The sequence below is a fragment of the Hyla sarda genome, chromosome 5 (genome assembly GCF_029499605.1).
Source record: "Hyla sarda isolate aHylSar1 chromosome 5, aHylSar1.hap1, whole genome shotgun sequence".
NCBI classification, from domain to species: domain Eukaryota; kingdom Metazoa; phylum Chordata; class Amphibia; order Anura; family Hylidae; genus Hyla; species Hyla sarda.
The window spans coordinates 7,840,343-7,858,582 of NC_079193.1; positions in this window are offsets into that span (position 1 = coordinate 7,840,343).

Genomic DNA, 18,240 nt, shown 5'->3' on the forward strand with positions numbered 1-18,240 from the left:
AATAGAGAGGTGTATAGATAGGATACGTATATGGACAGTAGAGAGGTGTATAGATAGGATACGTATATGGACAGTAGAGAGGTGTATAGATAGGATATGTATATGGACAGTAGAGAGGTGTATAGATAGGATATCTATATGGACAGTAGAAAGGTGTATAGATAGGATACGTATATGGACAGTAGAGAGGTGAATAGATAGGATATGTATATGGACAGTAGAGAGGTGTATAGATAGGATACGTATATGGACAGTAGAGAGGTGTATAGATAGGATACGTATATGGACAGTAGACAGGTGTATAGATAGGATATGTGTATGGACAGTAGAGAGGTGTATAGATAGGATATGTATATGGACAGTAGAGAGGTGTATGGACAGTAGAGAGGTGTATAGATAGGATACATATATGGACAGTAGAGAGGTTTATAGATAGGATACGTATATGGACAGTAGAGAGGTGAATAGATAGGATATGTATATGGACAGTAGAGAGGTGTATAGATAGGATACGTATATGGACAGTAGAGAGGTGTATAGATAGGATACGTATATGGACAGTAGACAGGTGTATAGATAGGATATGTGTATGGACAGTAGAGAGGTGTATAGATAGGATATGTATATGGACAGTAGAGAGGTGTATGGACAGTAGAGAGGTGTATAGATAGGATACATATATGGACAGTAGAGAGGTGTATAGATAGGATACGTATATGGACAGTAGAGAGGTGTATAGATAGGATACGTATATGGACAGTAGAGAGGTGTATAGATAGGATACGTATATGGACAGTAGGGAGGTGTATAGATAGGATATGTATATGGACAGGAGAGAGGTGTATGGACAGTAGAGAGGTGTATAGAGAGGATACGTATATGGACAGTAGAGAGGTGTATAGATAAGATACGTATATGGACAGTAGAGAGGTGTATAGATAGGATATGTATATGGACAGTAGAGAGGTGTATAGATAGGATACGTATATGGACAGTAGAGAGGTGTAAAGATAGGATACGTATATGGAAAGTAGAGAGGTGTATAGATAGGATACGTATATGGACAGTAGAGAGGTGTGTAGATAGGATATGTATATGGACAGTAGAGAGGTGTATAGATAGGATATGTATATGAGCAGTAGACAGGTGTATAGATAGGATACGTATATGGACAGTAGAGAGGTGTATAGATAGGATACGTATATGGACAGTAGAGAGGTGTATAGATAGGATACGTATATGGACAGTAGAGAGGTGTATAGATAGGATACGTATATGGACAGTAGAGAGGTGTATAGATAGGATACGTATATGGACAGTAGAGAGGTGTATAGATAGGATATGTATATGGACAGTAGAGAGGTGTATAGATAGGATATGTATATAGAGAGTAGAGAGGTGTATAGATAGGATACATATATGGACAGTAGAGAGGTGTATAGATAGGATACGTATATGGACAGTAGAGAGGTGTATAGATAGGCTACATATATGGACAGTAGAGAGGTGTATAGATAGGATATGTATATGGACAGTAGAGAGGTGTATAGATAGGATTTGTATATGGACAGTAGAGAGGTGTATAGATAGGATACGTATATGGACAGTAGAGAGGTGTATAGATAGGATACGTATATGGACAGTAGAGAGGTGTATAGATAGGATACGTATATGGACAGTAGAGAGGTGTATAAATAGGATACGTATATGGACAGTAGAGAGGTGTATAGATAGGATACGTATATGGACAGTAGAGAGGTGTATAGATAGGATATGTATATGGACAGTAGAGAGGTGTATAGATAGGATACGTATATGGACAGTAGAGAGGTGTATAGATAGGATACGTATATGGACAGTAGAGAGGTGTATAGATAGGATACGTATATGGACAGTAGAGAGGTGTATAGATAGGATACGTATATGGACAGTAGACAGGTGTATAGATAGGATATGTATATGGACAGGAGAGAGGTGTATAGATAGGATACGTATATGGACAGTAGAGAGGTGTATAGATAGGATACGTATATGGACAGTAGGGAGGTGTATAGATAGGATATGTATATGGACAGGAGAGAGGTGTATAGATAGGATATGTATATGGACAGTAGAGAGGTGTATAGATAGGATACGTATATGGACAGTAGAGAAGTGTATAGATAGGATATATATATGGACTGTAGAGAAGTGTATAGATAGGATATGTATATGGACAGTAGAGAAGTGTATAGATAGGATACGTATATGGACAGTAGGGAGGTGTATAGATAGGATATGTATATGGACAGTAGAGAGGTGTATAGATAGGATATGTATATGGACAGTAGAGAGGTGTATAGATAGGTTACGTATATGGACAGTAGAGAGATGTATAGATAGGATATGTATATGGACAGTAGAGAGGTGTATAGATAGGATACGTATATGGACAGTAGAGAGATGTATAGATAGGATATGTATATGGACAGTAGAGAGGTGTATAGATAGGTTACGTATATGGACAGTAGAGAGATGTATAGATAGGATACGTATATGTACAGTAGAGAGGTGTATAGATAGGATACGTATATGGACAGTAGAGAGGTGTATAGATAGGATATGTATATGGACAGTAGAGAGGTGTATAGATAGGATACGTATATGGACAGTAGAGAGGTGTATAGATAGGATACGTATATGGACAGTAGAGAGGTGTATAGATGGATATGTATATGGACAGTAGAGAGGTGTATAGATAGGATACGTATATGGACAGTAGAGAGGTGTATAGATAGGATACGTATATGGACAGTAGAGAGGTGTATAGATAGGATACGTATATGGACAGTAGAGAGGTGTATAGATAGGATATGTATATGGACAGTAGAGAGGTGTATAGATAGGATACGTATATGGACAGTAGAGAGGTGTATAGATAGGATACGTATATGGACAGTAGAGAGGTGTATAGATAGGATACGTATATGGACAGTAGAGAGGTGTATAGATAGGATATGTATATGGACAGTAGAGAGGTGTATAGATAGGATATGTATATAGAGAGTAGAGAGGTGTATAGATAGGATACGTATATGGACAGTAGAGAGGTGTATAGATAGGATACGTATATGGACAGTAGAGAGGTGTATAGATAGGCTACGTATATGGACAGTAGAGAGGTGTATAGATAGGATACGTATATGGACAGTAGAGAGGTGTATAGATAGGATACGTATATGGACAGTAGAGAGGTGTATAGATAGGATACGTATATGGACAGTAGAGAGGTGTATAGATAGGATATGTATATGGACAGTAGAGAGGTGTATAGATAGGATACGTATATGGACAGTAGAGATGTGTATAGATAGGATACGTATATGGACAGTAGAGAGGTGTATAGATAGGATACGTATATGGACAGTAGAGAGGTGTATAGATAGGATACGTATATGGACAGTAGAGAGGTGTATAGATAGGATACGTATATGGAAAGTAGAGAGGTGTATAGATAGGATACGTATATGGACAGTAGAGAGGTGAATAGATAGGATATGTATATGGACAGTAGAGAGGTGTATAGATAGGATACGTATATGGACAGTAGAGAGGTGTATAGATAGGATACGTGTATGGACAGTAGAGAGGTGTATAGATAGGATATGTGTATGGACAGTAGAGAAGTGTATAGATAGGATATGTATATGGACAGTAGAGAGGTGTATAGATAGGATATGTATATGGACAGTAGAGAGGTGTATAGATAGGATATGTGTATGGACAGTAGAGAGGTGTATAGATAGGATACGTATATGGACAGTAGAGAGGTGTATAGATAGGATACGTATATGGACAGTAGAGAGGTGTATAGATAGGATACGTATATGGACAGTAGAGAGGTGTATAGATAGAATACGTATATGGACAGTAGAGAGGTGTATAGATAGGATACGTATATGGACAGTAGAGAGGTGTATAGATAGGATACGTATATGGACAGTAGAGAGGTGTATAGATAGGATACGTATATGGACAGTAGAGAGGTGTATAGATAGGATACGTATATGGACAGTAGAGAGGTGTATAGATAGGATACGTATATGGACAGTAGAGAGGTGTATAGATAGGATACGTATATGGACAGTAGAGAGGTGTATAGATAGGATACGTATATGGACAGTAGAGAGGTGTATAGATAGGATACGTATATGGACAGTAGAGAGGTGTATAGATAGGATATCTATATGGACAGTAGAGAGGTGTATAGATAGGATACATATATGGACAGTAGAGAGGTGTATAGATAGGATACATATATGGACAGTAGAGAGGTGTATAGATAGGATACGTATATGGACAGTAGAGAGGTGTATAGATAGGATATGTATATGGACAGTAGAGAAGTGTATAGATAGGATACGTAAATGGACAGTAGACAGGTGTATAGATAGGATACGTATATGGATAGTAGAGAGGTGAATAGATAGGATACGTATATGGACAGTAGAGAGGTGTATAGATAGGATACGTATATGGACAGTAGAGAGGTGTATAGATAGGATATGTATATAGACAATACAGAGGTGTATAGATAGGATACGTATATGGACAGTAGAGAGGTGTATAGATAGGATACGTATATGGACAGTAGAGAGGTGTATAGATAGGATATGTATATGGACAGTAGAGAGGTGTATAGATAGGATACGTATATGGACAGTAGAGAGGTGTATAGATAGGATATGTATATGGACAGTAGACAGGTGTATAGATAGGATACGTATATGGACAGTAGAGAGGTGTATAGATAGAATATGTGTATGGACAGTAGAGAGGTGTATAGATAGGATATGTATATGGACAGTAGAGAGGTGTATAGATAGGATACGTATATGGACAGTAGGGAGGTGTATAGATAGGATATGTATATGGACAGGAGAGAGGTGTATAGATAGGATATGTATATGGACAGTAGGGAGGTGTATAGATAGAATATGTATATGGACAGTAGAGAGGTGTATAGATAGGATACGTATATGGACAGTAGAGAAGTATATAGATAGGATACGTATATGGACAGTAGGGAGGTGTATAGATAGGATATGTATATGGACAGGAGAGAGGTGTATGGACAGTAGAGAGGTGTATAGAAAGGATACGTATATGGACAGTAGAGAGGTGTATAGATAGGATACGTATATGGACAGTAGAGAGGTGTATAGATAGGATACGTATATGGACAGTAGAGAGGTGTATAGATAGGATATGTATATGGACAGTAGAGAGGTGTATAGATAGGATACGTATATGGACAGTAGAGAGGTGTATAGATAGGATACGTATATGGACAGTAGAGAGGTGTATAGATAGGATACGTATATGGACAGTAGAGAGGTGTGTAGATAGGATATGTATATGGACAGTAGAGAGGTGTATAGATAGGATATGTATATGGACAGTAGACAGGTGTATAGATAGGATACGTATATGGACAGTAGAGAGGTGTATAGATAGGATACGTATATGGACAGTAGAGAGGTGTATAGATAGGATACGTATATGGACAGTAGAGAGGTGTATAGATAGGATACGTATATGGACAGTAGAGAGGTGTATAGATAGGATACGTATATGGACAGTAGAGAGGTGTATAGATAGGATATGTATATGGACAGTAGAGAGGTGTATAGATAGGATACGTATATAGAGAGTAGAGAGGTGTATAGATATGATACGTATATGGACAGTAGAGAGGTGTATAGATAGGATATGTAAATGGACAGTAGAGAGGTGTATAGATAGGATTTGTATATGGACAGTAGAGAGATGTATAGATAGGATACGTATATGGACAGTAGAGAGGTGTATAGATAGGATACGTATATGGACAGTAGAGAGGTGTATAGATAGGATACGTATATGGACAGTAGAGAGGTGTATAGATAGGATACGTATATGGACAGTAGAGAGGTGTATAGATAGGATATGTATATGGACAGTAGAGAGGTGTATAGATAGGATACGTATATGGACAGTAGAGAGGTGTATAGATAGGATACGTATATGGACAGTAGAGAGGTGTATAGATAGGATACGTATATGGACAGTAGAGAGGTGTATAGATAGGATACGTATATGGACAGTAGACAGGTGTATAGATAGGATATGTATATGGACAGTAGAGAGGTGTATAGATAGGATATGTATATGGACAGTAGAGAGGTGTATAGATAGGATACGTATATGGACAGTAGAGAGGTGTATAGATAGGATACGTATATGGACAGTAGACAGGTGTATAGATAGGATATGTATATGGACAGTAGAGAGGTGTATAGATAGGATATCTATATGGACAGTAGAGAGGTGTATAGATAGGATACGTATATGGACAGTAGAGAGGTGTATAGATAGGATATGTATATGGACAGTAGAGAGGTGTATAGATAGATTACGTATATGGACAGTAGAGAGATGTATAGATAGGATATGTATATGGACAGTAGAGAGGTGTATAGATAGGATACGTATATGGACAGTAGAGAGGTGTATAGATAGGATATGTATGTGGACAGTAGAGAGGTGTATAGATAGGTTACGTATATGGACAGTAGAGAGATGTATAGATAGGATACGTATATGAACAGTAGAGAGGTGTATAGATAGGATACGTATATGGACAGTAGAGAGGTGTATAGATAGGATATGTATATGGACAGTAGAGAGGTGTATAGATAGGATATGTATATGGACAGTAGACAGGTGTATAGATAGGATATGTGTATGGACAGTAGAGAGGTGTATAGATAGGATACGTATATGGACAGTAGAGAGGTGTATAGATAGGATACGTATATGGACAGTAGAGAGGTGAATAGATAGGATATGTATATGGACAGTAGAGAGGTGTATAGATAGGATATGTATATGGACAGTAGAGAGGTGTATAGATAGGATATGTATATGGACAGTAGGGAGGTGAATAGATAGGATACGTATATGGACAGTAGAGAGGTGTATAGATAGGATATGTATATGGACAGTAGAGAGGTGTATAGATAGGATACGTGTATGGACAGTAGAGAGGTGTATAGATAGGATACGTATATGGACAGTAGAGAGGTGTATAGATAGGATATGTATATGGACAGTAGGGAGGTTTATAGATAGGATATGTATATGGACAGGAGAGAGGTGTATAGATAGGATATGTATATGGACAGTAGGGAGGTGTATAGATAGGATACGTATATGGACAGTAGAGAGGTGTATAGATAGGATATGTATATGGACAGTAGAGAGGTGTATAGATAGGATACGTATATGGACAGTAGGGAGGTGTATAGATAGGATATGTATATGGACAGGAGAGAGGTGTATGGACAGTAGAGAGGTGTATAGATAGGATACGTATATGGACAGTAGAGAGGTGTATAGATAGGATACGTATATGGACAGTAGAGAGGTGTATAGATGGATATGTATATGGACAGTAGAGAGGTGTATAGATAGGATACGTATATGGACAGTAGAGAGGTGTATAGATAGGATACGTATATGGACAGTAGAGAGGTGTATAGATAGGATACGTATATGGACAGTAGAGAGGTGTATAGATAGGATACGTATATGGACAGTAGAGAGGTGTATAGATAGGATATGTATATGGACAGTAGAGAGGTGTATAGATAGGATACGTATATGGACAGTAGAGAGGTGTATAGATAGGATACGTATATGGACAGTAGAGAGGTGTATAGATAGGATACGTATATGGACAGTAGAGAGGTGTATAGATAGGATATGTATATGGACAGTATAGAGGTGTATGGACAGTAGAGAGGTGTATAGATAGGATATGTATATGGACAGTAGACAGGTGTATAGATAGGATACGTATATGGACAGTAGAGAGGTGTATAGATAGGATACGTATATGGACAGTAGAGAGGTGTATAGATAGGATACGTATATGGACAGTAGAGAGGTGTATAGATAGGATATGTGTATGGACAGTAGAGAGGTGTATAGATAGGATATGTATATGGACAGTAGAGAGGTGTATAGATAGGATACGTATATGGACAGTAGAGATGTGTATAGATAGGATACGTATATGGACAGTAGAGAGGTGTATAGATAGGATACGTATATGGACAGTAGAGAGGTGTATAGATAGGATACGTATATGGATAGTAGAGAGGTGTATAGATAGGATACGTATATGGAAAGTAGAGAGGTGTATAGATAGGATACGTATATGGACAGTAGAGAGGTGAATAGATAGGATATGTATATGGACAGTAGAGAGGTGTATAGATAGGATACGTATATGGACAGTAGAGAGGTGTATAGATAGGATATGTATATAGAGAGTAGAGAGGTGTATAGATAGGATACATATATGGACAGTAGAGAGGTGTATAGATAGGATATGTATATAGAGAGTAGAGAGGTGTATAGATAGGATACATATATGGACAGTAGAGAGGTGTATAGATAGGATACGTGTATGGACAGTAGAGAGGTGTATAGATAGGATATGTGTATGGACAGTAGAGAAGTGTATAGATAGGATATGTATATGGACAGTAGAGAGGTGTATAGATAGGATATGTATATGGACAGTAGAGAGGTGTATAGATAGGATATGTATATGGACAGTAGAGAGGTGTATAGATAGGATATGTGTATGGACAGTAGAGAGGTGTATAGATAGGATACGTATATGGACAGTAGAGAGGTGTATAGATAGGATACGTATATGGACAGTAGAGAGGTGTATAGATAGGATACGTATATGGACAGTAGAGAGGTGTATAGATAGGATACGTATATGGACAGTAGAGAGGTGTATAGATAGGATACGTATATGGACAGTAGAGAGGTGTATAGATAGGATACGTATGTGGACAGTAGAGAGTTGTATAGATAGGATACGTATATGGACAGTAGAGAGGTGTATAGATAGGATACGTATATGGACAGTAGAGAGGTGTATAGATAGGATACGTATATGGACAGTAGAGAGGTGTATAGATAGGATACGTATATGGACAGTAGAGAGGTGTATAGATAGGATACGTATATGGACAGTAGAGAGGTGTATAGATAGGATACGTATATGGACAGTAGAGAGGTGTATAGATAGGATATCTATATGGACAGTAGAGAGGTGTATAGATAGGATACATATATGGACAGTAGAGAGGTGTATAGATAGGATACGTATATGGACAGTAGAGAGGTGTATAGATAGAATATGTATATGGACAGTAGAGAAGTGTATAGATAGGATACGTATATGGACAGTAGAGAGGTGTATAGATAGGATACGTATATGGATAGTAGAGAGGTGTATAGATAGGATACGTATATGGATAGTAGAGAGGTGTATAGATAGGATACGTATATGGATAGTAGAGAGGTGTATAGATAGGATACGTATATGGATAGTATAGAGGTGTATAGATAGGATACGTATATGGATAGTAGAGAGGTGTATAGATAGGATACGTATATGGATAGTAGAGAGGTGTATAGATAGGATATGTATATGGAGAGTAGAGAGGTATACGGACAGTAGAGAGGTGTATGGACAGTATAGAGGTGTATGGACAGTAGAGAGGTGTATAGATAGGATATGTATATGGACAGTAGAGAGGTGTATAGATAGGATACATATGTGGACAGTAAAAAGGTGTATAGATAGGATACGTATATGGACAGTAGAGAGGTGTATAGATAGGATACGTATATGGACAGTAGAGAGGTGTATAGATAGGATATGTATATGGACAGTAGACAGGTGTATAGATAGGATATGTATATGGACAGTAGACAGGTGTATAGATAGGATATGTATATGGACAGGAGAGAGGTGTATGGACAGTAGAGAGGTGTATAGATAGGATACGTATATGGACAGTAGAGAGGTGTATAGATAGGATACGTATATGGACAGTAGAGAGGTGTATAGATAGGATACGTATATGGACAGTAGAGAGGTGTATAGATAGGATACATATATGGACAGTAGAGAGGTGTATAGATAGGATACGTATATGGACAGTAGAGAGGTGTATAGATAGGATACGTATATGGACAGTAGAGAGGTGTATAGATAGGATACGTATATGGACAGTAGAGAGGTGTATAGATAGGATACGTATATGGACAGTAGAGAGGTGTATAGATAGGATATCTATATGGACAGTAGACAGGTGTATAGATAGGATACGTATATGGACAGTAGAGAGGTGTATAGATAGGATATCTATATGGACAGTAGACAGGTGTATAGATAGGATACGTATATGGACAGGAGAGAGGTATATGGACAGTAGAGAGGTGTATAGATAGGATACGTATATGGACAGTAGAGAGGTGTATAGATAGGATACGTATATTGACAGTAGAGAGGTGTATAGATAGGATACGTATATGGACAGTAGAGAGGTGTAAAGATAGGATACGTATATGGACAGTAGAGAGGTGTATAGATAGGATACGTATATGGACAGTAGAGAGGTGTATAGATAGGATACGTATATGGACAGTAGAGAGGTGTATAGATAGGATACGTATATGGACAGTAGAGAGGTGTATAGATAGGATACGTATATGGACAGTAGAGAGGTGTATAGATAGGATACGTATATGGACAATAGAGAGGTGTAAAGATAGGATACGTATATGGACAGTAGAGAGGTGTATAGATAGGATACGTATATGGACAGTAGAGAGGTGTATAGATAGGATACGTATATGGACAGTAGAGAGGTGTATAGATAGGATGCGTATATGGAAAGTAGAGAGGTGTATAGATAGGATATGTATATGGACAGTAGAGAGGTGTATAGATAGGATATGTATATAGAGAGTAGAGAGGTGTATAGATAGGATACATATATGGACAGTAGAGAGGTGTATAGATAGGATACGTATATGGACAGTAGAGAGGTGTATAGATAGGATACGTATATGGACAGTAGAGAGGTGTATAGATAGGATATGTATATGGACAGTAGAGAAGTGTATAGATAGGATACGTATATGGACAGTAGACAGGTGTATAGATAGGATACGTATATGGATAGTAGAGAGGTGAATAGATAGGATACGTATATGGACAGTAGAGAGGTGTATAGATAGGATACGTATATGGACAGTAGAGAGGTGTATAGATAGGATATGTATATGGACAATAGAGAGGTGTATAGATAGGATACGTATATGGACAGTAGAGAGGTGTATAGATAGAATACGTATATGGACAGTAGAGAGGTGTATGGATAGGATATGTATATGGACAGTAGAGAGGTGTATAGATAGGATATCTATATGGACAGTAGAGAGGTGTATAGATAGGATACGTATATGGACAGTTGAGAGGTGAATAGATAGGATATGTGTATGGACAGTAGAGAGGTGTATAGATATGTTACGTATATGGACAGTAAAGAGGTGTATAGATAGGATACGTATATGGACAGTAGAGAGGTGTATAGATAGGATACGTATATGGACAGTAGAGAGGTGTATAGATAGGATATGTATATGGACAGTAGAGAGGTGTATAGATAGGATACGTATATGGACAGTAGAGAGGTGTATAGATAGGATATGTATATGGACAGGAGAGAGGTGTATAGATAGGATACGTATATGGACAGTAGAGAGGTGTATAGATAGGATATGTGTATGGACAGTAGGGAGGTGTATAGATAGGATATGTATATGGACAGTAGAGAGGTGTATAGATAGGATACGTATATGGACAGTAGAGAGGTGTATAGATAGGATATGTGTATGGACAGTAGAGAGGTGTATAGATAGGATATGTATATGGACAGTAGAGAGGTGTATAGATAGGATACGTATATGGACAGTAGAGAGGTGTATAGATAGGATATGTATATGGACAGTAGAGAGGTGTATAGATAGGATACGTATATGGACAGTAGAGAGGTGTATAGATAGGATATGTATATGGACAGTAGAGAGGTGTATAGATAGGATATGTGTATGGACAGTAGGGAGGTGTATAGATAGGATATGTATATGGACAGGAGAGAGGTGTATAGATAGGATATGTATATGGACAGTAGGGAGGTGTATAGATAGGATATGTATATGGACAGTAGAGAGGTGTATAGATAGAATATGTATATGGACAGTAGAGAGGTGTATAGATAGGATACGTATATGGACAGTAGGGAGGTGTATAGATAGGATATGTATATGGACAGGAGAGAGGTGTATGGACAGTAGAGAGGTGTATAGATAGGATACGTATATGGACAGTAGAGAGGTGTATAGATAGGATATGTATATGGACAGTAGAGAGGTGTATAGATAGGATACGTATATGGACAGTAGAGAGGTGTATAGATAGGATACGTATATGGACAGTAGAGAGGTGTATAGATAGGATACGTATATGGACAGTAGAGAGGTGTATAGATAGGATATGTATATGGACAGTAGAGAGGTGTATAGATAGGATATGTATATGGACAGTAGACAGGTGTATAGATAGGATACGTATATGGACAGTAGAGAGGTGTATAGATAGGATACGTATATGGACAGTAGAGAGGTGTATAGATAGTATACGTATATGGACAGTAGAGAGGTGTATAGATATGATACGTATATGAACAGTAGAGAGGTGTATAGATAGGATACGTATATGGACAGTAGAGAGGTGTATAGATAGGATATGTATATGGACAGTAGAGAGGTGTATAGATAGGATATGTATATAGAGAGTAGAGAGGTGTATAGATAGGATACATATATGGACAGTAGAGAGGTGTATAGATAGGATACGTATATGGACAGTAGAGAGGTGTATAGATAGGCTACATATATGGACAGTAGAGAGGTGTATAGATAGGATATGTATATGGACAGTAGAGAGGTGTATAGATAGGATTTGTATATGGACAGTAGAGAGGTGTATAGATAGGATACGTATATGGACAGTAGAGAGGTGTATAGATAGGATACGTATATGGACAGTAGAGAGGTGTATAGATAGGATACGTATATGGACAGTAGAGAGGTGTATAGATAGGATACGTATATGGACAGTAGAGAGGTGTATAGATAGGATACGTATATGGACAGTAGAGAGGTGTATAGATAGGATATGTATATGGACAGTAGAGAGGTGTATAGATAGGATACGTATATGGACAGTAGAGAGGTGTATAGATAGGATACGTATATGGACAGTAGAGAGGTGTATAGATAGGATACGTATATGGACAGTAGAGAGGTGTATAGATAGGATACGTATATGGACAGTAGACAGGTGTATAGATAGGATATGTATATGGACAGTAGAGAGGTGTATAGATAGGATATGTATATGGACAGTAGAGAGGTGTATAGATAGGATACGTATATGGACAGTAGAGAGGTGTATAGATAGGATATCTATATGGACAGTAGAGAGGTGTATAGATAGGATACGTATATGGACAGTAGAGAGGTGTATAGATAGGATACGTATATGGACAGTAGGGAGGTGTATAGATAGGATATGTATATGGACAGGAGAGAGGTGTATAGATAGGATATGTATATGGACAGTAGAGAGGTGTATAGATAGGATACGTATATGGACAGTAGAGAGGTGTATAGATAGGATATGTATATGGACAGTAGAGAGGTGTATAGATAGGTTACGTATATGGACAGTAGAGAGATGTATAGATAGGATATGTATATGGACAGTAGAGAGGTGTATAGATAGGATACGTATATGGACAGTAGAGAGGTGTATAGATAGGATATGTATATGGACAGTAGAGAGGTGTATAGATAGGTTACGTATATGGACAGTAGAGAGGTGTATAGATAGGATATGTATATGGACAGTAGAGAGGTGTATAGATAGGATATGTGTATGGACAGTAGAGAGGTGTATAGATAGGATATGTATATGGACAGTAGACAGGTGTATAGATAGGATATGTATATGGACAGGAGAGAGGTGTATGGACAGTAGAGAGGTGTATAGATAGGATATGTATATGGACAGTAGAGAGGTGTATAGATAGGATACGTATATGGACAGTAGAGAGGTGTATAGATAGGATACGTATATGGACAGTAGAGAGGTGTATAGATAGGATATGTATATGGACAGTAGACAGGTGTATAGATAGGATATGTATATGGACAGTAGAGAGGTGTATAGATAGGATACGTATATGGACAGTAGAGAGGTGTATAGATAGGATACGTATATGGACAGTAGAGAGGTGTATAGATAGGATACGTATATGGACAGTAGACAGGTGTATAGATAGGATATGTATATGGACAGGAGAGAGGTGTATGGACAGTAGAGAGGTGTATAGATAGGATATGTGTATGGACAGTAGAGAGGTGTATAGATAGGATACGTATATGGACAGTAGAGAGGTGTATAGATAGGATACGTATATGGACAGTAGAGAGGTGTATAGATAGGATACGTATATGGACAGTAGAGAGGTGTATAGATAGGATATGTATATGGACAGTAGAGAGGTGTATAGATAGGATATGTATATGGACAGTAGAGAGGTGTATAGATAGGATACGTATGTGGACAGTAGAGAGTTGTATAGATAGGATACGTATATGGACAGTAGAGAGGTGTATAGATAGGATACGTATATGGACAGTAGAGAGGTGTATAGATAGGATACGTATATGGACAGTAGAGAGGTGTATAGATAGGGTACGTATATGGACAGTAGAGAGGTGTATAGATAGGATACGTATATGGACAGTAGAGAGGTGTATAGATAGGATACGTATATGGACAGTAGAGAGGTGTATAGATAGGATACGTATATGGACAGTAGAGAGGTGTATAGATAGGATACGTATATGGACAGTAGAGAGGTGTATAGATAGGATACGTATATGGACAGTAGAGAGGTGTATAGATGGGATACGTATATGGACAGTAGAGAGGTGTATAGATAGGATACGTATATGGACAGTAGAGAGGTGTATAGATAGGATATGTATATGGACAGTAGAGAGGTGTATAGATAGGATACATATATGGACAGTAGAGAGGTGTATAGATAGGATACGTATATGGACAGTAGAGAGGTGTATAGATAGGATACGTATATGGATAGTAGAGAGGTGTATAGATAGGATACGTATATGGATAGTAGAGAGGTGTATAGATAGGATACGTATATGGATAGTAGAGAGGTGTATAGATAGGATACGTATATGGATAGTAGAGAGGTGTATAGATAGGATACGTATATGGATAGTAGAGAGGTGTATAGATAGGATATGTATATGGAGAGTAGAGAGGTATACGGACAGTAGAGAGGTGTATGGACAGTATAGAGGTGTATGGACAGTAGAGAGGTGTATAGATAGGATATGTATATGGACAGTAGAGAGGTGTATAGATAGGATACATATGTGGACAGTAGACAGGTGTATAGATAGGATACGTATATGGACAGTAGAGAGGTGTGTAGATAGGATACGTATATGGACAGTAGAGAGGTGTATAGATAGGATACGTATATGGACAGTAGAGAGGTGTATAGATAGGATACGTATATGGACAGTAGAGAGGTGTATAGATAGGATACGTATATGGACAGTAGAGAGGTGTATAGATAGGATATGTATATGGACAGTAGACAGGTGTATAGATAGGATATGTATATGGACAGTAGACAGGTGTATAGATAGGATATGTATATGGACAGGAGAGAGGTGTATGGACAGTAGAGAGGTGTATAGATAGGATACGTATATGGACAGTAGAGAGGTGTATAGATAGGATACGTATATGGACAGTAGAGAGGTGTATAGATAGGATACGTATATGGACAGTAGAGAGGTGTATAGATAGGATACATATATGGACAGTAGAGAGGTGTATAGATAGGATACGTATATGGACAGTAGAGAGGTGTATAGATAGGATACGTATATTGACAGTAGAGAGGTGTATAGATAGGATATCTATATGGACAGTAGACAGGTGTATAGATAGGATACGTATATGGACAGTAGAGAGGTGTATAGATAGGATATCTATATGGACAGTAGACAGGTGTATAGATAGGATACGTATATGGACAGTAGAGAGGTGTATAGATAGGATACGTATATGGACAGTAGAGAGGTGTATAGATAGGATACGTATATGGACAGTAGAGAGGTGTATAGATAGGATACGTATATGGACAGTAGAGAGGTGTAAAGATAGGATACGTATATGGACAGTAGAGAGGTGTATAGATAGGATACGTATATGGACAGTAGAGAGGTGTATAGATAGGATACTTATATGGAAAGTAGAGAGGTGTATAGATAGGATATGTATATGGACAGTAGAGAGGTGTATAGATAGGATATGTATATAGAGAGTAGAGAGGTGTATAGATAGGATACATATATGGACAGTAGAGAGGTGTATAGATAGGATACGTATATGGACAGTAGAGAGGTGTATAGATAGGATATGTATATGGACAGTAGAGAGGTGTATAGATAGGATATGTATATGGACAGTAGAGAAGTGTATAGATAGGATACGTATATGGACAGTAGACAGGTGTATAGATAGGATACGTATATGGATAGTAGAGAGGTGAATAGATAGGATACGTATATGGACAGTAGAGAGGTGTATAGATAGGATATGTATATGGACAATAGAGAGGTGTATAGATAGGATACGTATATGGACAGTAGAGAGGTGTATAGATAGGATACGTATATGGACAGTAGAGAGGTGTATAGATAGGATATGTATATGGACAGTAGAGAGGTGTATAGATAGGATACCTATATGGACAGTAGAGAGGTGTATAGATAGGATACGTATATGGACAGTAGAGAGGTGTATAGATAGGATACGTATATGGACAGTAGAGAGGTGTATAGATAGGATACGTATATGGACAGTAGAGAGGTGAATAGATAGGATATGTATATGGACAGTAGAGAGGTGTATAGATAGGATACGTATATGGACAGTAGAGAGGTGTATAGATAGGATACGTATATGGACAGTAGACAGGTGTATAGATAGGATATGTGTATGGACAGTAGAGAGGTGTATAGATAGGATATGTATATGGACAGTAGAGAGGTGTATAGATAGGATACGTATATGGACAGTAGGGAGGTGTATAGATAGGATATGTATATGGACAGGAGAGAGGTGTATAGATAGAATATGTATATGGACAGTAGAGAGGTGTATAGATAGGATACGTATATGGACAGTAGGGAGGTGTATAGATAGGATATGTATATGGACAGTAGAGAGGTGTATAGATAGGATACGTATATGGACAGTAGAGAGGTGTATAGATAGGATACGTATATGGACAGTAGACAGGTGTATAGATAGGATATGTGTATGGACAGTAGAGAGGTGTATAGATAGGATATGTATATGGACAGTAGAGAGGTGTATAGATAGGATACGTATATGGACAGTAGGGAGGTGTATAGATAGGATATGTATATGGACAGGAGAGAGGTGTATAGATAGGATATGTATATGGACAGTAGGGAGGTGTATAGATAGAATATGTATATGGACAGTAGAGAGGTGTATAGATAGGATACGTATATGGACAGTAGAGAGGTGTATAGATAGGATACGTATATGGACAGTAGAGAGGTGTATAGATAGGATACGTATATGGACAGTAGAGAGGTGTATAGATAGGATACGTATATGGACAGTAGAGAGGTGTATAGATAGGATATGTATATGGACAGTAGAGAGGTGTATAGATAGGATACGTATATGGACAGTAGAGAGGTGTATAGATAGGATACGTATATGGACAGTAGAGAGGTGTATAGATAGGATACGTATATGGACAGTAGAGAGGTGTATAGATAGGATATGTATATGGACAGTAGAGAGGTGTATAGATAGGATATGTATATGGACAGTAGACAGGTGTATAGATAGGATACGTATATGGACAGTAGAGAGGTGTATAGATAGGATATGTATATAGAGAGTAGAGAGGTGTATAGATAGGATACATATATGGACAGTAGAGAGGTGTATAGATAGGATATGTATATGGACAGTAGAGAGGTGTATAGATAGGCTACATATATGGACAGTAGAGAGGTGTATAGATAGGATATGTATATGGACAGTAGAGAGGTGTATAGATAGGATTTGTATATGGACAGTAGAGAGGTGTATAGATAGGATACGTATATGGACAGTAGAGA